The sequence below is a fragment of the Podarcis bocagei genome (assembly GCF_964188305.1).
Source record: "Podarcis bocagei genome assembly, chromosome: 5".
NCBI lineage: Eukaryota > Metazoa > Chordata > Lepidosauria > Squamata > Lacertidae > Podarcis > Podarcis bocagei.
The window spans coordinates 81,430,682-81,453,101 of NC_138129.1; the positions used below are offsets into that span (position 1 = coordinate 81,430,682).

Below are 22,420 nucleotides of genomic sequence, written 5' to 3' on the forward strand. Positions count from 1 at the left end.
TAGGGTGGGAGAAGCTCTGGAGCCAAGTGAGGATTCCTAGGTAAGATCCTCCCTCTATTGTGTGGGCAGGTAATCCCTCCCCTACCTGGCCTGGTCTCCTTGGCAACGCTTCCCCCAGGTGGGATTGGACAACTGACTGAGGTAGGCGGAGACCTCCAGGTATCACACCTGAGGGAAGGCAAAGCCAAGCCTATGCTGTTGAGGCCACTCCAGATCTAGGGGCTGCACGCGTCCACGCAAAGGGCGCCCCCCGTTTTAAGCGGGGAGCGGTCATTCTAGGGATTCTATAGAATTCCAGGCGCTTACCCAAGGTTCATGTTTATTTCAGAAATATGTATATATGCTTTTATTTAAACATATATACAACCTGAACCTAGATGGACGGGTTGCAGAGCATTCACATCTTATGAAGGTCAAGCTCCGCCGCTTAGGGGACAGCAAAAAGCCATCCTCTGTGTCTCTAATTTTCAGTCTGTCATCCCCAGCTCAAATGGAATTCTGCACCTCCTTCTTCTCACTGCTGACCAACTCCAAGGACCTCCCGCGGCCTACGTCATTCAAAATTGAAACCCCAAAGTTGGCCTGTGCCTCTGCCCACTAGCACCCAGCAAAGAAGGGCCCCTACTCCCCTTTGCCTACCAGTCTTGGCCTCTGATGGTTTCCTTCTTGCACCATCACTGGCTTTTGTCGCCTGCTAATGGCCCACCCACTTACCGTATTTTTTGCACCATAACACTCACTTTTTCCTCCTAGAAAGAAAGGGGAAATGTCTGTGCGTGTTATGGAGGGAATGCCTACGGGTGGCATGCCTACGGATTTTCCTCCTCTAAAAACTACGTGCGTGTTATGGTCGGGTGCGTGTTATAGAGCGAAAAATACGGTAACTTTGGAGAGCTAGATTGGCTCATTAGCACAACTGCATCCAGTGGGTTTCTGTGTTTGGCAAAGTTTAATCAAACCTTCATTAAGTCTAGCTTTTACTAAATCCAAGGGAAGGAGCAGGCACCCAAGAATTTAGGGGAATCTGCCCCCCCCCACCTATAACAATACTCAGCATTAGGTAGCTTAATCCAGTTGCATTGAACCATGTGTGTACAGTGATGGACCTACATTTGGGGGGCCCTGAAGCTTGAACTATTATAGGGGCCCCTTCACAACCTGCAAAAAGATTGTCTTCTTCAATGGGGTTGTTTACAACAGCATCTGAGCCACTGACTCTCAGACTTTGAGATTGTTGAAATATATACAACAAGGTGAATTGTGCAACTGAAATTTACATGAGGCTAAATGGTATTTTGAACAAGTACTCGTGAACACCGTGGATATTCTGATCAGTGTCTTAAGGAATGGGTATTCTGATCTGCCTCCTACTGGCCCCCTTCTCTGCTTGTGGTACCCAGACATCAAGATAAATTTGAGATCCAAATTATTCACTGGAATAATATGTCTTTCTATGGATAGCTTGAATTAGGTTCTCTTCCTACCCCTTCAAGGAGCTCCATGTGTTTGCTTTGTTACTAGCCTCACAGTTGTCACTGGTGAGGAAGAGGAGGAAGATGGTTGTGAAGGATTTCAAAACTGGGGCAAAGGCCAGAGTGGCATGGGAGGTTGTTTTGGCTCAATTCCTGGAGCCTCATTTTTAATAATTTGAAAAAAGAGGTCAATGAAAAAAGAAAATCATTGTTCACTCTGAGGAATAAAAATAGACAGTGCTAAGGCAGGACAGCTAGTGATCCAAACAATGTCTTTAACACCTACACTGTAATTATTATCAAACTGTTTGAGAAGATAATCGGGAGAAATCATTAAACAAAAACTTTGGACAACGATGTTCCCTCTCTGTCTCTCTATATATATGCCTGCTGCTGCTGCTTTATTTTATTTTATTTTTTAATACCAACTGATATTCATGAGGGTAAAGTGAAATCTTCTGCAAAAAAAAAAAAAAGAACTTTCTTCAGGTTTCTCATTTTAAATTGATTCAGGGCACTGTACTTATGATTTCCCTTTGGATGCATAGCATTTCCTTAGCCGTCAATGCCTATGTTTACCCTCTCACTGAAATTCAATTCAGAATCTCCTGCAAAAATCTGTTCAATCAAAATGTATTAGCATTCCTCAGGTTAAGTCAGGATATACCTGTACACTGACCTCTATTTTGAATCAATTTTGCAGCCCTAAATGATTAAGGCCTGAAATAAATGATTGAGTATGCCTTGAGAGAAAATGTATCATGAATAAAAAGTTGACAGATATTTCATTTCTGGGCAAGATCTGAGCCAGATTTATCCTGCTCCGAAATATTATGAGAGTGATCGTGAGGTAATAATCTGTGTTTTCATTTTCAATTAGCATAACTCTTCATTTATAACCATGGGGGAATCATGGGTCTGCCACCTTCATATCTCTGTGGTGCTTCTTACACTCCCTCCTCTTGATCTTTCATTTCCCAGAAGCAATCACCCCCTCTCCACATGACTTCACGGGAACTAGAGGGCTATCCCAGCAACTGTGGTCCCAGTACATAGCTGTCAACTTTTCCCTTTTCTTGCGAGGAATCCTATTCGGAATAAGGGAATTTTTTTAAGGGAAACATTGACAGCTATGTCCCAGTAACAATTGGGCTCTTTGAGTCTGTGATTAACTGAAGAGAAAGGGGGAACCAGAGACATAGCTTACTGCTTGAGTGTGTGTGCTATGGAGTTTAACCCATAGTTTCACCCTACGGACCAAGAAACAGGGGAAGCATGAAGCTGTACCACAGGCTGTGGAGCAGAGTCCTGTTCAAGTGATGTCACATGTGGTAATGGAATTGCAACATTCTTAAGTGTTTGTCCACACATGCATGTCAGACTCTCTAAGTATCCCTATTTTCCAGGGAAAGTCCCTGATTTACAGAAGCCATCCTGGTTTCTGATTTGATCCCAGAATGTCCTACTTTTCCTTAGAACAACCCTATTTTCACTGGATAAATGTTGGAGGGTATGGAGTTATATGACCCCCAAGCCAAGGAGATAACCTTTAGAAGACATCTGAAGGCAGCCTTGTATAGGAAAGTTGAATGTTTAGCGTTTTATTATATGTTGGAAGCCAACCAGTGTGTCTGGGGCAACCCAGTCAGATGGGTGGGATATAAATAATAAAATTACTACTGCTACTACTACTACTAATATGGAATAGAACACCCCTATTTTCATTGGAGAAATGTTGGAGGGTATGGCACATTCATCACTTGTTAACTGCAGCTCAAAGAAATGGCTTGCGTGTTTTTTGCTTTGTGCAGTTTCTTCATGCACATGTTCAGATACCCTAAGCGTTTCATCACAGCCTTTCTACACACACCCTTTATTTGCTTTGTTTGGACAAGAAACGAGGAAGATTATAATTGCGGCTATACAGTGGTACCTCGGTTTAAGAACAGTTTTGTTAACAAACTATTCGGTATACGAACTCCACAAAACTAAAGTAGGTGTTCCGGTTAGCGAACTTTACCTCGATCTACGAATGAATGCCGAATGGTCGAAGGGCACCGGTGGTAGCAGGCCTCATTAGGGAAAGAGTGCCTCAGTTTAAGAATGACTTTGGTTTAAGAACGGACTTCCAGAATGGATTAAGTTTGTAAATCAAGGTACCACTGTATCTAAGGAAAAGAGAACGCAAAATCATATGGGTGGGAACGCATTATACAGAACTATATTATCATTGATTTTGTCATTCCAAAAGTTAATCTTTATATGCCTCTCTCTTGTCGATTATTTAATATTCTTCTCTGAGGAAGAAATGACTTGCAAGTTTGAACGGGGCATGACACCATAGGCTGTCTTTTCACTTCCCCCCCATCCCCATCGCTTTTCATTGGAGCCATCCTACACCTTTGACTCCCAGTCCTCAAGTACTGAGGAATGACGGGACTTGCATGCCTGCACAATTACCCTCCTCTTGAGAAAATCCACCTCTGATTGATCAGCGATCACTCAAAACACTGGAAGACAGTAGGAATTATGTGTGTAAGTTTCAGATCACTTCTGCCAAAAGAATACCCAAGGGCCAAATGCCCCCCCCCCTTTAATTTTTTTTCAAGTAAAAAAGAGGGATCATCTCATAATTAAGCGAATTCAAGCTTCTAGCGAAAACTTGAGTGCAGTACTACCAGGCTAATCTCAGAAGCTGGCAACAAAGGCATGATGTCCTAGCCCTGCCCAAAGCTGTCCTTTTTTGAATGTCTTTCACCTCAGACTTCCCAGCACACAGTGTAATTAATGCACACAGCAATTTATCCTCTATCTCTGTGGGAGTTGCTACCCTCTTGCCGAAAATGGAAAGATCACCTTCTTAATAGACCTGCTGAGCACAACCCGAGGAAGCCAAAGTCCCTGTGCTCTCTTGAACATACAGATCCACATATGGTGGTGCTGAGGAGCAGCAGCTGTTCCCTTCCAGTCTGCCTTGCTAGTCTCCTTAATTCAATGCAAGCTGTCCCCCACCATTCTGAAACAGGGCCTCTGCACTCTCCATTGCTTTCTTGACAACACAACCGATTTACAATTATCTTAAATTTTTCATTGGTGGGTCTAACGAGGATGTTTTCACAGCTTGGGCTTCTATCACTTTTTCCCTCAGCGCTGCCCTGAATTTCTCTCTCTCAGTATGCGAGATACACACACGCACAAATCTCTCTGTCTCTGTTTCTCTCTCTCTTTATCTATTTATCTATCATAGCTGGTAAATGAAAGGGAGCCTCATGGAAAGCCAGAATGATATTTCATAGGATGTTCCCAAGGTGAAAGCAATGCACGGGCTGATCTCACGGTTTGCAAAAACACAGGAGAAGCATCTCTCCCAGGCAAATTTTTCCGTTCCTAATTAAAGCATTTTCCGTACCTGTGTTCAGGGCAAGATCGACTCTTATGCTGACTGAGCATGGGAAGAGTCATCACAAGATCCCCTCCTCGTTCTCAATTGGCACCTGGTTGCATGCACAGTGTCACATGCTAGCTATTAGAAACAGTGTTTAATAAACCTGACACCAATTTTGCTGCCCCAAGGTCGGAATGTGTAGATCTTTTTGAATCCTAGCCCCCCCCCCCAGTTTTTAGGTATTTCTTGTGGCTTGCCTCACCTTCCCTTCAGTCTTCCTGATCTCATTCTTCTTTTTATGGTGCCTTTCCATAGTTAAAACAATGCTCAAGGCGGCCTACAACATGACCAGATTTACACAATTACCAACGTAACAAAAGTCACAAGCAATAAATAAAACACATCAAAAAGTACACAACCAAATGGAAAACAATTTCCACATAAATCATAAAATCTAAAACTAAGAATACAGCATTAATGTCAATTACAATTTAAAATGACATAGATAACAAATAAAAAGCAATTTAAAAAACAAAAACAAAAACGGAGCCCTCTCTGCCCAGATGAGGCCCTTCCAGCCCTCAGCAGCAGGTGAGCCCATATTTTGCTCCCCCCACTTTCTTCTTTACGTATTAAGGGGATGGGATACATAGTGAGTGTGGGTCCTGCTGCAGGCTTGTTTGATTTGCATTCTCATTTTCTTTTAAAGTGTTTCGTACACTTAAAAAACAAACCATGAGGCCCAAGTGGAGATGCCTTGCTTTCATCTAGCTGTCACTCTCCTCCTTATGACTCAAGTCCACAAGATATCCCTACCTGATGCACGTCTGACCTGAGGAGAGGGATGACAGGATGAACACCTGGGACTTTTGTAAGAAGCAAACATTGGTGCTCTATATGGTATGATCTTGCTCCTGCGCCAGCCCAGGTAAGGAAGATGGCCCTGTGGGGCTCTCTGCTGATCCCTTTGTGCAAGGCAGTTGCATCCAAATAGATATAATTTCTTTCTGCCCTTTAAAGCCAAACACACACTCTCACCCCACCCCCAAAAGGTAGCTCCTATAAACGAATAAAATACAATTAAGCTGCTCAAAACATTATCACCATCCAATTACACCATGCAACAAGAACAATAAATCACTGAGAAGAAAGCACATAGAAATCCAGTGACAGTGTTGGCAACAGGCCAACCTAATCCCGGCCTCCTAAAAACTGGGTGGTGAGGGGGGCATCAAATGTTGGCCTCACTCCTCTCCCCTACACAAGACAGTGATAGCCTGTGGGTTCCATGTCAAAGTACTCTTGCAGCTCACTTGGTATGAAAAGTTGGACCATCCTGGTCTAATCAGAGTATTTGAGGTGAGGAAGACTTATAGGAATGGCCAACCACTCTTATTAAAAGCACTGCAAAGCCAGCAGTTAATTAACAACACAGCCCTCAAACTCCACAGCTGAAGAATGAGGGCAGTTATTTAAATAAACCAATGTGAGAAATTTACCTATTTTCTCTCCTGTTCCATCTGTCTTTCCAAGTTCCATCTCCCAACCAAGATCACACAAACCTTTATTTTCTTAAATCCTGCACGGAAATTTGCCCTGGCCTCCATTTAAAAAATCAAGTAAAAACCAGTTCACCTACTGTCTCTGTGTCTGTCCCTTTCTTTACTTCAGTGTAACACACTTCTCATGCAGCATGAGGTATCCCCCTTGGCCATTTTTCATAAGCGCACACCTAAAATTGCACTGTGCAAAGGAGACGTACAGAGAGTCAGGAGCCGCTCATTAACAAACCCAGGTTAGTTACTTTGCAACGAGTGAAACGCCTGTGCCAATCTTGCAGCGAAGGTAATACATCCATATGAACAACGGCTGTTGAGTCTACCTTGTTACAACAGACTGCTGCTAGCAGGCCATGTCATGTGAGGATTTGGCCTTAGGTTTGGTTGGCATGGCTTGGGCAGCCAGAGAGATAATGAGCTAGCACACTTATCCAATTCCAAAAAGCCTCCGAACGCGATGGAAGACAGGAAGATTTAGAGTAATATGCCTGGAGGAGCTTCCTTTTATGTGAAACCAAGTGGTTTGCTCTCCAGATTTAGGCAGAACCGAATGCACTTCCTTTTGCCTTTCAGGGCTTTTTGATCTTATTGGCCGGATCCGGTAGCAGACCCACTCTATTACAGGAAATTGGCATCATCTGGTACGTGTATGCAGAGTACACTTGTCTGCGTTTATGATTACAGGATTACAGGAGTCAAGCTGCTTGCGCGCATATATATATATATATATATATATATATATATATATATATATATATATGTAGGTTTTGGTGTCTTCGGGTGTCTTCCCGTGTAAGAGTTGGGGTGTCTAGGCGACGTTTCGACGTTTCGAAACGTCGCCTAGACACCCCAACTCTTACACGGGAAGACACCCGAAGACACCAAAACCTACATTCCTGTACCCGTGAAAATCTACGAAAGCAAATATATATATATATATATATCACATGGAAAATGTGTATCTTTTGATGGGCTGCCAGCAGCGTATAGATATATAACCACTACGGCTACGGTGCATCATAAAATTTTATTTCCTGTAGATTTGCCCTGCCACAGAACATTTACTCGCTGTCAAAGAAAGTAAAAAACATGCTAACAGCCTGAGGTTCCCTTTACAAGCATTGAAATTTCTGAAACCACCCCACAGCTAGTACTTTTTCATAATCCTCCTTGCAACACTTGATGTGTGCGATTTGCGACGTGGGGAAAAGAGAAAGGGGGAGTGGAGCTTATCTTTAAAATACAGTATTTTGGAATGGATCTCTGGGGTTTGCAGACTATGGGAGGCAAGATTTAATTTGGGCCGTCTTTGTGACATTTAAGCAAGAAGCTGTCAGATGGAATTGTATGCCTCACTTTAAAAAATAATAATAAATGGGAATGAATCTTCCCGGAAAAGGACACTTATGTGGTTTATTAGATCTAGGCATTGTTAAATTCCAGGATCTCTCTTTAGCTGGCATGAATGTGTAGCAACTTTACTGTCAATGTTAAATTTCATTTCATGTCTCCTTTTTTATTCTTTAGTTATGCATTAAAATAAAATAAACTGCCCCATCTAAGAGAGGAAATACAGAGCAAACACTGACACCTAAAATTTGACATCCCCACCAAGTACTATCAAGCAGATCAGTGTGTGGTAGAGAGGAGAGAAATCTGATACATCTACCAGTGCTATTTCTCTAGAAAAAGAGGTGCCGGAACTCACCACAAACGCCTCCCTTGTTCTCTTGTAATGGCAAAGGTGCCCAGCTGAGAGGTGCCAGAACTGACTTCTGGCAAGTTCCAGCTGAAAAAATGTCCCACATTTACCAGCATAAGGACCTATTAATACTGTGCCAAATTAGATCTCTTCAGCAGACTACAACATTATGAGATATACAAAAGAGCTCTAGAACCACAACTCCATCTCCCCATCAAATCAGGCAGATCCCTGATTTCAAGGGATTTCATTGTCACAGCTCTGGGCTGCTTCTAAAAGGTAAAGATAAAGGGACCTAAGGTCCAGTCGTGACCAACTCTGGGGTTGCGGCGCTCATCTCGCTTTATTGGCCGAGGGAGCCGGCGTTTGTCCGGGTCATGTGGCCAGCATGACTAAGCCGCTTCTGGCAAACCAGAGCAGCACACGGAAATGCCGTTTACCTTCTCGCCGGAGTGGTACCTATTTATCTACTTGCACTTTGACGTGCTTTTGAACTGTTAGGTTGGCAGGAGCAGGGACCGAGCTATGGGAGCTCACCCTGTCACGGGGATTCGAACTGCCAACCTTCTGATCGGCAAGTCCTAGGCTCTGTGGTTTAACCCACAGCGCCACCCGCGTCCCCTCTGGGCTGCTTCTAGGCTGTCACAATTTTGGGATGGAATTTAATCACATGCAGGCAAATGTAGGTTGAGCAATTAAGATTGACTGGGAGGTCTTGGGAACAAACCTGCTTCGCCAAAACAGTGGTCTTTTTGCTACAAGGAAAATGACAGGAAAAAGCACTGGGAGGTGAGAGGTAACACTTGCTTTGACACAACACCATCTAACTTCATGAACCAGTCCATGTTTTCTAATTTCCCTGCAAACAAATCAGGATGAATGCTTGTCACTAGTTTTGCACATCCAGTTTCCACAGAATGAGAGGACAGCTACTACCTACTTCCAAGGGGTGTGCAGCACAAAAATAGACACAAGGGAGGGTCATTCCACATCAAATCAATGCAAAATACAATGGTTTTGCCACCCACCGTCTCGGATTTTGATGAAACTTGGTGTAGACCCTGCTCTTCTGGTTGAAAGAAACCCCCTTATCCCCCCCCTATCACAAACAGTTTCGATTTTACAGCACTTCAAAGTTTCGTGAAATCTGTGTTTCTGTCCCTCTTGAAATCCTCGGCCTTTTGTACATTTTTTTCCTCCATAACCAATGATCAGATCTCTTTGAAATTTTACACAGAGGTCAATAACATGAGGAGGATTTGAGGGGGGAAAATACACCAGCACTCAAAAGATTTAATAAATACCTTAAAAAATTTATACCGTATTTTTCGCTCCATAAGACACACTTTTTTCCTCCTAAAAAGTAAGGGGAAATGTCTGTGCGTCTTATGAAGCAAATGCCATGGAGGAGGGACGAGCAGCAGCCATGGCTCCCTTTCTTTCCCTCCTCCGTGGCTAGCTTTAAAGCAAGCAAAGGGGGAACAGCTTACACGCATGTAGGCAGCTCTTGCTCTGCTTGTTTTACAGTAAGGCGGGAGGACGGAGAGACGGCAGCCCCTTCCGCCCCTCCTCCTAGCTGATAGTAATGCAAGCAGAGCCACTTACACACTCTGCACAGCTCTCATCAGAGTTGATTACCTTACAAGTTCAATGTTACTCAGTTTCTTTGCTGTAGCCTCAGTATCACCTGTAAGTTTTTCATTTTTTCTTCCCTCAACACCATACACGCATTGGGAAAGAAGTATCTTCTGCCAGTTATTGTCTGTGGGGGTTGTACAATACCAAGCATATGAGGAAACGGTATTACACAAGAATAGTCATGGCATGGCCAGCAGAATGAAGGTGAAGGTCCATTAGGGTGAAGAAATTTTACAAAAGCATTTTCCGCATCTTGATTAATCTCTGATATCATTCCAAAGTACCACAAATGATCATGCCTGCAAGCGACAAAACATTCAGGATACAGATAATCCGCATTCATAGGAAGTTTGGGGAGGCTCCTGAGGTTGAAAGTGAGAGAGGGTTCTTTATTAATGCTCATTCTTCTTGCTTCAACTGTGCCTGTAGAATTGAGTGGTTTAAAGTTGTGTAATTTGTGAGTTCCAGGGAGTTTGTGCACGTCTCTTTCGAAGGAAGAGTGGATTATGACTATGTCTTTCCTTGCAATATAATGGAATTTGACTTGTGATAGAGGGGAAAAAATTAAGGCGTTTTCTTTCAACCATAAGGGAAGGGTCTACACCAGCGGCGTAGCGTGGGTTATCAGCACCCGGGGCAAGGCAAGTAATTTGCGCCCCCTAACCCGGGGCAAGGCAAGTAATTTGCGCCCCCTAACACCTAACCATGGTCATTAATACGCCAAGACGCGTGTCTTTGGGCGTCGCGGCGCAGCCTTCTCGGTCTCCCTCCCCGGCCCGGCTAGTCCCGACGCGGCTTCTTTCTGGCGCGGGGAGGGGGCTTCTTTCTGGCGCGGGGAGGGGGCGGCTCTGGGGCCAGTGCGTCGGCCGGCCTCCGGGGCGGGTGGGGGGGCCCCGTCGGGGCGGGTGGGCGGTCTTGGCGCGCAGGCACTAGAGCGCCGCCGATGGCGCGTTTGGCGGGCTGCGCGCGTCCAGACAGCGACCCGAGCCTGGGCGGCGTGGCGCTTGGTGCCGGAGCCTCTGCCTGCAGCGCCCCGTCGGGAGACCCGGCCGGAAGGAGCCTCGAGCCGGCTGTCGGACGCGGTTGAAGCAGCCAGGGCGGCATGGCAGGCGGCGGCAGCTCCTCGGCGACTCCACTGGCCGAGCCCCGCAGGCGAATGCTGCCCGTCGGTGAGGAGGGGCTGCCTGGCGCGCCCTCCGTGGCCCTGACGCGCGGGGACCGCGGCGAGCGCTGAGAGCCGCTGCCAGCTACAGCCTGCGCCCGAGGCTCTTCGGCGACTCCAGAGGCAGCGAGCGCCCCCCCCCAGAAGTTGCGCCCGGTGCGGCTGGCACCCCTGGCACCCCCCACGCTACGCCACTGGTCTACACCAAGTTTCATCAAAATCCATGACAGTGGGTGGCATGACCGCGTTGAACTGACGTGGAATGACCCGGGAAACAACAAAGCAAGGCAAGAAAAGTGGAGGAAGGGGCAAGCAGGAAGGAATATGTGATTATGTTAATTAAGCTTCATATCAAAAGATATACCTGCTGGCAGCTGGAAAAAGTCAGGAGTTCCTGGAAGAAGTCACTTAAAATTACATCACCTGAAAATATCTTGGGTGAAAGGGGGACTGAAATCACTGAGAGGAGGACTGAAAGCCGCACAGAGTGGCTGGGGAAATTATTGCAAACCAAGAATATCAGGTGACAGCAAGCACGGCACATTTTTTAGCTGGGGCAATTAGAATTAGCTCTACGACATGCTATTTTATTTGTTCATATCTTATGCTAATGCGCTCTGCAATCGCTATAGGAGAAGTAACACATTTCTAAAAGTTGCGGCGTGGGAATGATGTTTGAGTTAACTCTGATTTCAGTTTTCCAGAGAATTTAAAAATCATAATATTTGTACTTCTATTGTCATTGTATCTTCTTTTTTCTTTTTTTAAACAAATCATCACTACGTACGGAATAAACACATCCAGTTCCCCACCGAGATTTTTCACTGCAATAGACATTTATGACAAGCAAATTGCCAGGAAAACATTTACAATGAATATAATTTTCATGTTAAATCAGCATGTGCATATATATATATATATATATATATATATATATATATATATATGGATTTTACAGTTTTATAGCAAGAGACTTGGGGAGCGTGCTTTCCTTCTGAGAAATAAAGGAATGGGATAATTGCTGAGCTGCCGTGAACCATTTGGCAGAAAGCTACTCTCAGTCTCTGAAATCCTCCCTGTGGTGAGTTTTACTTTTTATCCTAAACCCTGAAGCAACTATTAGTTGGTAATAAAGTATTAGTCTGGAAGAAAAGAGGCCCTTATCTTGTCACCTGGCCAGTTGGAAACAGAGATCTGATTGTTCCACGCTGAAGGAGTTGTTGGAGATGTGGGAATGGAAGGCTAATTTCAAAACAACACAGATGTGCTTAGGAGAATGAGAAAGAGGACGTACCTGGAAGCTAGGTTAGAGAGGATTTTCTGAATGGAAAGAGAGACAGCAAATTGAAACCTTCAGACTCAGCTGCTGACTTGGGGAAATGAAGATGGTGGCTGCCACTCTCAACCACTAACCACTTTATCTAGCACTTCTCTTTACAGTGCTGGTTTTCTGCCACCGGGCAGGGGTTGACCCCCCCCCCAAAAAAAGCTCAACAATATAGGGTTGTCCTTAAAAAAAGGGTGGGGAGTTCCTGCGCCTATTTTTCTAGAAAAAAAAGCACTGCTTCAGGGTATGAGGAATATACAGAATGTGAGATCAGAAGGCAGCGTGGAGATATATGAAAAGATGGATTTACATGGTCCTGGTTATTTATCTCTGCTTGCAAAAAGAAAAGGCAAAAAACCCAGCACAGCCAATTGCAAACTATATTTATGATTTGGACAGCTCACTAAAGTTTTGTCAGTAGGTAAATGCCTTGCAGTTACTAAGCTGAAATATAGGCACAACAATCTAATGGGAAGGAATCGGAAGAGGTGCTCTTATTTATAGCTAGGGGAAAAAAATGTCAATATGACTGGGTAGGCATGTGTGCAAGGAAAGCTTGAATATATTGTGAGGATTTTGGTAGTCATGTGTTGATGTATCCTTTATGCCCAGAGGTGCATTGCAGTACTCTTCACCATACCTATTAGTAAGGGCTGAACCATTCATTGTCAAGGCGGGAGGCAAATTCCCCCCCTCTGCAACAGTGTCTCCAATTAGTATTTTCCTCAATGGTCAATGTTATCTATTAACTGATACTACTGCAAGCCTTTTTCTTCATCTGCATAGTCCTGAACTGTGGCCCAGCATCAAAGTCGTACACCTGAACTCACTTTCTAGCTTTTTCTCAATGCATACTTGGAACCACGTGATAACTAATGATACAGATCCAGGACCGCTCCGGACTGGTGTTTTATGTGGGTGTGGCGCTGTGGGTTAAACCACAGAGCCTAGGACTTGCCGATCAGGTCGGCGGTTTGAATACCCACGACGGGGTGAGCTCCCGTTGCTCGGTCCCTGCTCCTGCCAACCTAGCAGTTCGAAAGCACGTCAAAGTGCAAGTAGATAAATAGGTACCGCTCTGGCGGGAAGGTAAACGGTGTTTCCGAGCGCTGCTCTGGTTCACCAGAAGTGGCTTAGTCATGCTGGCCACATGACCCGGAAGCTGTAAGCCAGCTCCCTCGGCCAATAAAGCAAGATGAGCGCCGCAACCCCAGAGTCAGTCACGACTGGACCTAATGGTCAGGGGTCCATTTATCTTTATTCTGAAACATGTTTTTGACACAATAATGGTGTATTAGGCTTTTCCCGCCTTGTTTTGTTCTGTGCTGCTTCGCCAATACTACTGCTTTCCAGAGAGGACATAGCACAACAGAAGTGGGACAAAAGTAAACTAGAACATGTGTAGTTTTAAAGGAGGGCATTTCAGCAACTGGCACAAAATGCTACAGCATGATTGCTGACAGGATTAAGACCTTGTCAGCATGAACACCTCTGCTCAAAAATCTGTATCGGCTGCCCATTTATTACTGGGCCAAATTCAAATTCAAGATTCTACTATTGGAGCAGTTTCCTTGCAATATCTCCCCCCCCCCTGTGTTTTTTTCTGTTACGCATACCCCTAAACATTTTGTAAATCTAAGTTTGGCTTTATTGGGGGGCAGTTTTTCAATTTGAGTAGGAAAATGAGAGTACCCCTAAACATTTTTTTTAGAAAAAAGCACTGTACACACACACACACACACACACACACACACCCATTTCAATCTGTGGGATTGGCACTTTTACAAGTGTCACATAGTGTTTGTTCCACACTTTCAAAGGATCAATATTTCAGTGTGGCAACACCCACACTTTGGAACTCCCTGACATCATCATCACCATCATCATCACCATCATCATATACCACCATCAAAATTTCTCAGGGTGGTTCACAAGATAAAATCTGGACAAAGTCCCTCCTGCACAAAGAAGCTATATTAGATGGGCTTTGCATTTTACAACATTGAGGGTCATAGTGTGAGAATTCCTCAGAGAATTCCACCACACCAGTCACCAGCCTTTCTAGACAGCAGGAAATATCAGAAGAAGTCATTGATAAGAAGCAAGCCTACCAAGACATGAACATACAGTATGTATTTTAATATTTGTTAGTTAATATCCCACAATTTTTTGGGCCGGGGGGGGGCAGAAATAGGCTAATTTGAATGCATGCTGAAGTATGTGTTTCTACGAGGTGAGACGTAGTGATTACAGCAAGATACTTTATTGAGCAAACAGAACAGAGCAACAGGGGCAAAGCAACTAATAATGTACATATTTCTGAAGGCCTGGGCCACTCACACTCTCAACGTGATTGGCTGTCTAAAACCCCAAGCTGCAAATCATAACTCAGAGCTTAAGAGCCAATGCCAGCAACCCAAATCCTGACAATCCTAGATGATTGGATATCATGTATTGAATCAGAACAGAGGGGCACATAATCCTAGTCCGGACCACTGAGTACATAACACATACTTTCTGTAAACTGCTTGGTTTTTTATGATTAAGCAGTATATAAATCCTGTTTAATACATAAAATCAGAGAAAACAACTCAGTACTTGCTGAAAAGGAGAACTTCTAGCAGCTCTACAGGGGTCCAACACACTTAGTAAATTGTATACAAATTTGAGCATGCCCCACTGGACAGTTTGTTCCAAGCGAGTTAGATAAATTGCTCTGAATGTTGAGAATGCTTATTTTAAACGGCGCAAGAGTCTGCGCTGAACAAATTGTATAATAAATATGTCAGCACTGATAAATTACAGTGTTTGTGTGTATTTTGCTTAGCATGTAGCGCTTGCCTCCCATCCCCTGGATCATCCTCAACATGGGATGCTGCTGTTCTTAAGGTTGGGGGCAAATAATATTTGAAAATCATTCACATGCTACAGTAAGTAACCACCAGCTTAATCCCAAATTAATGAGCCGTATCTGTGCCTGATGTTTGAAAGAGCAGAAACAAAATTGCATTTTGATGTTGGGAAAACCATATCATTGCGGCTAGATAATCCTTAGCAAGTCTCAAGATTTTTTTTTATTTTTTTAATTCACTGTTATCTGTAATTGTTATTGGCTTTTATCCGAATGTATTACACATGCCTGAAATGTTATTACAATTAAACAGTGTTTAAAATGGTGGCTGCTTTTTCTGATCTATTCTTGCTTGGCCAGTTTAGCACTCTAAAGGTAGTTACAGGTGTGGCAAGTTGCAAGACTCATTGTGAATCACTGAAGCCAAAAGCTGACCATGTTTATTTTAATAAGGGGGAAATGAACCAGGATGGAGAACCAAAGCCTCAAAGCAAATCCTTAAAGTGTTTCGGCACGCAGAACTAAATTTATCTGGTTTTTGCATTCAGCACCCAGTACAGCTTCCCAGCCACCAAGAGTGATCTTGTCAAGGACATAGGGGACTGCTGAGGAAGAAACTAGGAAAAGCTAAAGGCACCCTAACCGTGCTACAGTGCCCAAGATTTGCTGAGAAAAAGCTCTCTATAATTAACCAACATAAAACTGGTATAAATTTGTACAGCTGTTTTGTTAGTTTTGTTAATGGCTGGTTTTGTGGTTTTAATTTTTTTATTCTAATGATAGTGTTAATCGTGATTCACCCTGAGACCATCAAATGACAGCTAGAAGCAACAACAACAACAACAACAACAATTATAATACAGGCAGGGACCATTTTAGACGTGTCTGATATGTGTATGACCATGCTCAACCCAGAAGTGACACAAACGCACCACAAAAAGGGGCAGAGTGGGTGGAATGGGGTGTTTGCAGACTGTTTCAATGGTTTTTTAAATATACGCAATTTCACTTAAACACATGGTGCCTTGGAACTTAACCCCTGCGTAAATTGGGAGTTGCCTGTGCCTTGTCATTCCTTTGTCATTGTTGCATAGTCAGAGGTACTCAGGAGAAAAGTGCTGAGATCTTAAGAGTGGTTGCCCTGAGTTAATAATAACCTCTTGAGGGCAGAATTACACAGTAACCAGGCAAAGGTGCCCCCAGACCAACATTTCCTTTAGCAATGCAGATGTGGTGCTCTTCAGATGTTGTTGTTGTTGTTGTACAATTGCCATTGGCCCAGTATACCTGAAGGAGCTTCTCCACCCCCGTCGTTCTGCCCAGACACTTAGGTCCAGTGCTGAGGGCCTTCTGGCAGTTCCCTCACTGCGAGAAGCAAAGCTGCAGGGAACCAGGCAGAGGGCCTTCACGGTAGTGGCGCCCGCCCTGTGGAACGCCCTCCCATCAGATGTCAAAGAGATAAACAACTAACTGACATTTAGAAGACATCTGAAAGCAGCCCTGTTCAGGGAAGTTTTTAATGTGTGACATTTCATTTCAATGTATTTTTAATCTTTGTTGGAAGCCTCCTAGAGTGGCTGGGGAAACTCAGCCAGATGGGCGGGGTACAAATAAATTATTATTATTATTATTATTATTATTATTATTATTATTATCCCTGAATATTGGCCATGCTGGCTGGGGATGGTGAGAGTTGTGACCCAGAATATCTGGATGGCACCTAGGGGACTGGCTGGACAGGAAAGAGTGGTGGGTGCCAGCCGCCCAAGAACCCCCCAGGGATGACACAGAGGAAGACTTCCTCTGTGGTGGGACACAGAGGACCAGTCTGGGGAAAGGGACAAGCTGGGAGGTGATAGAAGCAGGAGGTTTGAGTGAACATGGGGGGAGGGGTGGGGTCAGAAGGAGAAAGCCATTCTAGGACAGGGATGAGTGCCAAGGGTCGCAGTGTGAGGACAGAGCGGAGCCAGACACTGCTTCAGCAGCTGGACAGCTCCCCTTCACGGAGCTCTCCTCCTCTACTGACAGACAACCAAATCATGAGGACCCTTGCACATCGCTGAGACAGAACCAGAGGGAGATCCTTTCCCCTTGTAAGAGTCTACGGCTGCTTGGGAGATGGCTAGAGTAGGAAGGAGGGTCCAAACGTCAGCAATGTCTTCAACTAGGGCAGATTAGCTTAGATAAACTCCACTGGTTTTTTTATCTTTGTGAATAAAAGCTGATTGCAATTTGCGTCTTGAGTCCTTTTCCTGACCTGTGGATGAATCTGCGTTCCTGACACTACCCCAGTCTAAACTCTCGACATCCAGTAGGCACATAGAGTGTTAGAATTTAGAAGCCAAATGAGAACTTGGCCGTTCCTAACTGTTTATTTGCTTGTTTGTTTTTGATTTGTTTTGTTTTGTGGGTTAAGTGAGCTTATGGAATTTTACTGTTACTTGCTCAGAGATTCACTAAATAAACAACCACCTGGAAAGGGCCACTACTTGTTTCCTAGTAACACACATTCCATCATTACACAACTGAATCAAAGTTGTATAAGCATACCTTTAAAAAGGAAGCATGAATCATGCATTGCAAGGTGTAGGTCGTTAATGGCAAATAGCCAGGTTGATGTCAGCAGAAAGCTGTTTGTGATACCTTTAATTCTGGCAGAGAGTGGGGGGGAAGGACCACGCTTTTCTTTTGGATGCTGAGAGTGGGAGAGGTGGGTAGCTTAATCACAGCACTTTAAAGAAGGAAGTAGGTTTGTGATCTGTTTTGCTCCTGCTGGCTTTCTTTCTCTGGACCGGTGTTTTCCTGTAGTGTACAGCTTTTTATATTCAACCCAGTGTCCAACCGTGAGATCTGATAATATTTTTAAGACTTTAAAATGAAGGCTTTAAGTTTCTGAAATGATGGTTTTGAATGTGAATAGGATGCGTTCCAAAGGGCTTTTATCATCAACCATAATCTTCTCTTTTTGTGTGTAATAATGTTTTCTTCTCCCCCCCCCCCCCCGTATAGGAAGTTACATTTGTTACTCAACAATTATATTCCAATTCAACAAAACTAGCGACGTCCTGCTCACCGAACATCAAATTACAAACAACTGAGGTTTAAGGTTTCGTCTTATCTAATTTCATCCTCTCTAACATGTTTCTTAATATATTCTGCTGTTTCCTTACACTTGAAACCCCGCTGTGAACTTCGCATATGGGAAATATCAACCATAATCTTCTAACAGCAAAGGGAGGAGGAGGAATGAGAGAGCTAGAAAGTAACAGAACTAGGAAAAAGGCATACCTCACTAGCAGCAAAGGGGCAGCCCAGGTCACTTCCCCAAACCATGCCCATTGCACAATGGTAAAATTCTCATTCATTGCTCAGTCCACTCTTTCCTCTACCCCCTGCCCACCTGTGGAATGTGTCACCTGGAAGGTTACCTTACCCAGAAAGCAATGCAGTCCTTGGGCTGAAAGACATTCCCCACCCCTGCTTGAGAATAGCCACACTCCCATGTCACTGATGCATTGTTTCAACAACCAAAAACTTTGTTGCTGAGGTATACCAGCGTAGAGTTCAGGAGGATTGTTTTGCAGTAGGTGACGTGACAGAAAAGGAAGAAAGGAAGGGGGAACAAACAGTGCAGCCTGTTTTCTGTCTGTGTCATGTTTACATGGGTTCTTTCATAAATGTGCTCTGTTCTGTTTCATAAAATTATAGGTGATGTTGGTCTGGCACGAAAAACCCATGTTGCTGTGTTTCTTTCCTAAATGATTGCAGACTGACTGCTTAATGATAACGTACGAGGTTTGGGCATCAAGACAACTAGTCAGTAGCTGTCTGTGTAATCTCTTTTTTCTCTCCTTTTTGTGGGTGAGAATAACAGTTGCCTGCCTCCAGTCTCTCAGAATCCCTTTCATACCCTGAGATGCAATTTGCCTTGCCCCCAAAATTCATTTAGAGTGGTTAGACACTCTTCTATCACCTTTTTACCTGTTACCTCACTACCTTTCAACACCAACCTCTGTTTTTCACCCAAAACAAGCCTGCACCAAAATTCCCATTTAAATACTTATTGGTAAATCTACATTTTTCCTCTCAAAATACACCTTTCTAAATATATTTGTCTTCAAAATATGTATTTCCAAACATATATTCTCTCAAAACAGTAGATAACTGAATCCCAAACCTTCATTGGTCTTGGAGGTGTGGATCAAGTCAGTTTATACTGGAATTTCTCAGTTTAATTCCTCAACTCTAGAACTCTGGAAGCAGCTAGAGTCTTTCTGGCTGTGATGTCATAATGTTTGTGTCTCCTGGACAAATCAGGTTGACCTGTCTTGCTTTACTGCTTACATATTATAAATATTAAGTGGTTTCAAAATCCTTTTAAATTAATAAAATTAAATGTTCTAGGGTCAACCCCCCCCCCATCCTCAATAGAAGTTAGAAATTTTGAAGAGAGCTTACGATCCTTGAATGGTACAAAACAAAGCCTAACAGGTTAAATTTCTGTTATGTCTGTTGGCCAACCAGTCTTTCATTAGATGTATTGGGGGATAATATTCAAGAATGGTTGACTGGGGAACTAATCAAGGGGAACTAATGCTTGGCAGAAGGTCCACGGACAATTAGGAACCACTCTGTGTTTTTTAAGTGCAATACCAATCAGAGCAAATGACACATGTTCAATAAAGGGAAGGGATAGAAAGGAACAGTAGAAAAAGCAAATGCCAGATTTTGAGAATGAACACTTCTAGCTGAAATTCTGTTGGCGTAGATTCAGGAGAGAGGGGTGCCCAAGTTGTTGGGGCTTTGTCTCCTAAGAGTGTCCGGCTGTATCTATTTGTATCCTGGTAAATAAAAGCAAGTGTTATATTTTAAACCTCCAGTGCTTTTTACTGCAAAGGAAACTAAATACTGATACCTGTGGACATTCTCTTTGCTCAGGGAAGTGAAGAGCATGTAATGATTCCATATGGAAAGTGAAGCATTAACAGACCCTTGTTGCTCAGTTTGAATGCTAAGCCAGGGAGAAAAAGGGGGATATTATACCAGGGCATCATTTACGAGATGTTGCAACTTTAAAACCATCTAGGAATAGCCACCGTCTCAGCCAAAGGCTTTCGCCCCTCATGTCGACAACAGGAATGTGAGGAGACTCACATTGTGTCAGGTGTCATTGTTTCTGAGCCTCAGCTTGACATGATGGAATGGGCAGGGGGGTAATAACATCTGCATGAGAAACGAATGGCTGAAGGCCTGGCGCCGACAGAAAATGCTGCTGCAGTAAGATATGCAAAGAGCAACAGCCCCACTGAGACAAACCCATTGCAACCTTTCTGAGCTGGCCAGAGGAAGGCTTGGCAGTGACATCTTGGAGAAGGCTGCTTGCTGCTGAGGCTCCGGCTCATACCAAAGCGACAGCACAAAGGTTGAGGGCATCTAACAATAAAGAGTTCCAGACAGTAAAGAGATCACTTTGTGCTCTTTGGAACAAAACGTTGCTCTGCATTGGAAAGAGTCCCATTGGATTCCACTGGCTCCTGCTCGATGGAAGCCATGGCAACAAAGGAAGCAGTTTGCCCTTAGGATTTCAAGGGTTTGGACTAACCATAAAAGTTATCCTCATTTGGAAATGAATGCATACTGATATGGGTGGGGGCAAGATGAGAGCGGGGGGGGGAAATCTGTGTGCAATATCTTCAGCCACTGAATACTTGTCTCCATCTAGAAGTATTTCCCAATACAAAGTGGAACCTCAGTTTTCAAGCGTTTCAGAAGCCGAACAATTTGGAACCCAAATGCTGAAAACCCGGAAGTAATTGCTTCTGTTTTCGAATGTGCCTTGGAAGTCAAACGGCTTCTGAGGCACGTTTCTCCATTTTTTCAATGGATTTTGCAGACCGCCAATTGATTCTCAGTTTTTGAACGTTTTGGAAGTTGAACGGTCTTCCGGAAAGGATTAGGTTCGAGAACCGAGGTTCCACTGTACATAGTATTGTAAGTTGGGGGGCAGGCAGGGCTGTATGTCTGAGTTTTCCAAAGCAACTACTCTATTCCCAACTTAAGAATGGAAAGTGAAATACAACAAAAGAGGTTTAAGGACGCTCTCAAGGCAAATCTTTAAAAATGCAGTATAAGGATGGAAAATTGGGAAACACTGGCCTGTAAGCACTCCAATTGGAGAACAGCCCTTACCAATGGTGTCATGGACTTTGAAGAAGCACGAACTCAGGATGAAAGGGAGAAACGAGCTAAGAGGAAGGCACGTTTGGCAAATCCTCACTGTGATCAACCTGGAAACCTATGTCCCCACTGTGAAAGGACGTGTGGATCCAGAATTGGCCTCCACAGTCACTTACGGATACACTGTTAAGACCGTGTTCATGGAAGACAACCTTACTCAGCCATGAGTGATCGCCAAAGAAGATGCCCGAGTCCTTTCTAATTCCTGGCTGCAAGTGCTGGAATGGCTAGGCAAGTTTCTTCGCAATAGCCTAAGTATTGGTTGTTAAGGTAACAAAGTAAGTGGCTCTATGACAGAGGACAATGGGTGGGTCTCCCTCCCCCAACTGTCAGTTAGAAACACAAAAGCCAGAGTTGAGGTTTGTGAGCTAGGAGATGGAGACTGCAGGCTGGGCAGCTGAGAGATAGAGCCATGCCTGATTTCTGGTAGAATCCAAGGCTGTGGCTACTGGGATAAGTAAGACTCTCCTGGGGTTTTAATTCTGTGAACCCCTCCATCACAGGCTCAGGTTGAAGATGTGTGTAAATAAACTGCCAAGAGGAAGAGGGACAACCATTGAAAGGCATCTTGAAAAAATAGGGCTGAGAATGGGTTGATGGGTGCTTGAGCCTGTTGAAAATAATTCTGAAGAGTTCCTATGTTACAGAAGTACTATTCTGCAATACAAAGAGACAGAGTGGAGTATTACGTCTGGCCTGCTTCCAAATACATTTGGATTGAGTGGTTCAAGAGGGCTTCAAAATGAATTATGGGGCCATTTCTTTAAATAAAACAGATATAATTACATGTTTCCTTGAAAGATATGAAACATAGCAAGAGTATGGGACAATTCAGAATTGGGAGGGCAAAAATCAAAAGGACGGAAGAAGGATAACAAACAAAGGAGGAACAGAAAGACAAAGCAACCTGAAGCACTATGCTCTTCAGCCATAAAACTATCCATAGCTGCCCAATCATTAAAGCAAAAGTGTGTGCATGTAACAAGGATATACTTATGGTCCCTATGCCTAGTATGACTTTTGTTAGGCAGCCAATGTTATATTAGGGTCGTTGTTCTGTCTTTGATAATGCTCATTTTCTGCTGAG

General features: G+C 43.8%; 1 long non-coding RNA gene across 4 annotated transcripts in view; it reads right to left on the bottom strand.

The window, feature by feature from the left end:
- Positions 1-21,543, bottom strand: part of LOC308587426 — a 153,381-nt gene extending 131,838 nt beyond the window's left edge. For 2 of the 4 annotated variants that reach the window (XR_014008363.1, XR_014008365.1), the window contains exons 1-2: positions 19,274-19,316; positions 9,757-9,880 (exon numbers count right to left, since the gene is read on the bottom strand). This is a non-coding gene — a long non-coding RNA (uncharacterized lncRNA). Of the gene's footprint in view, positions 1-9,756; positions 9,881-19,273; positions 19,339-21,490 lie in introns of those variants that run through there. The other 2 variants (XR_014008362.1, XR_014008364.1) reach the window with 2 other exon arrangements.
- Between the last annotated feature and the right edge of the window lie 877 nt (positions 21,544-22,420).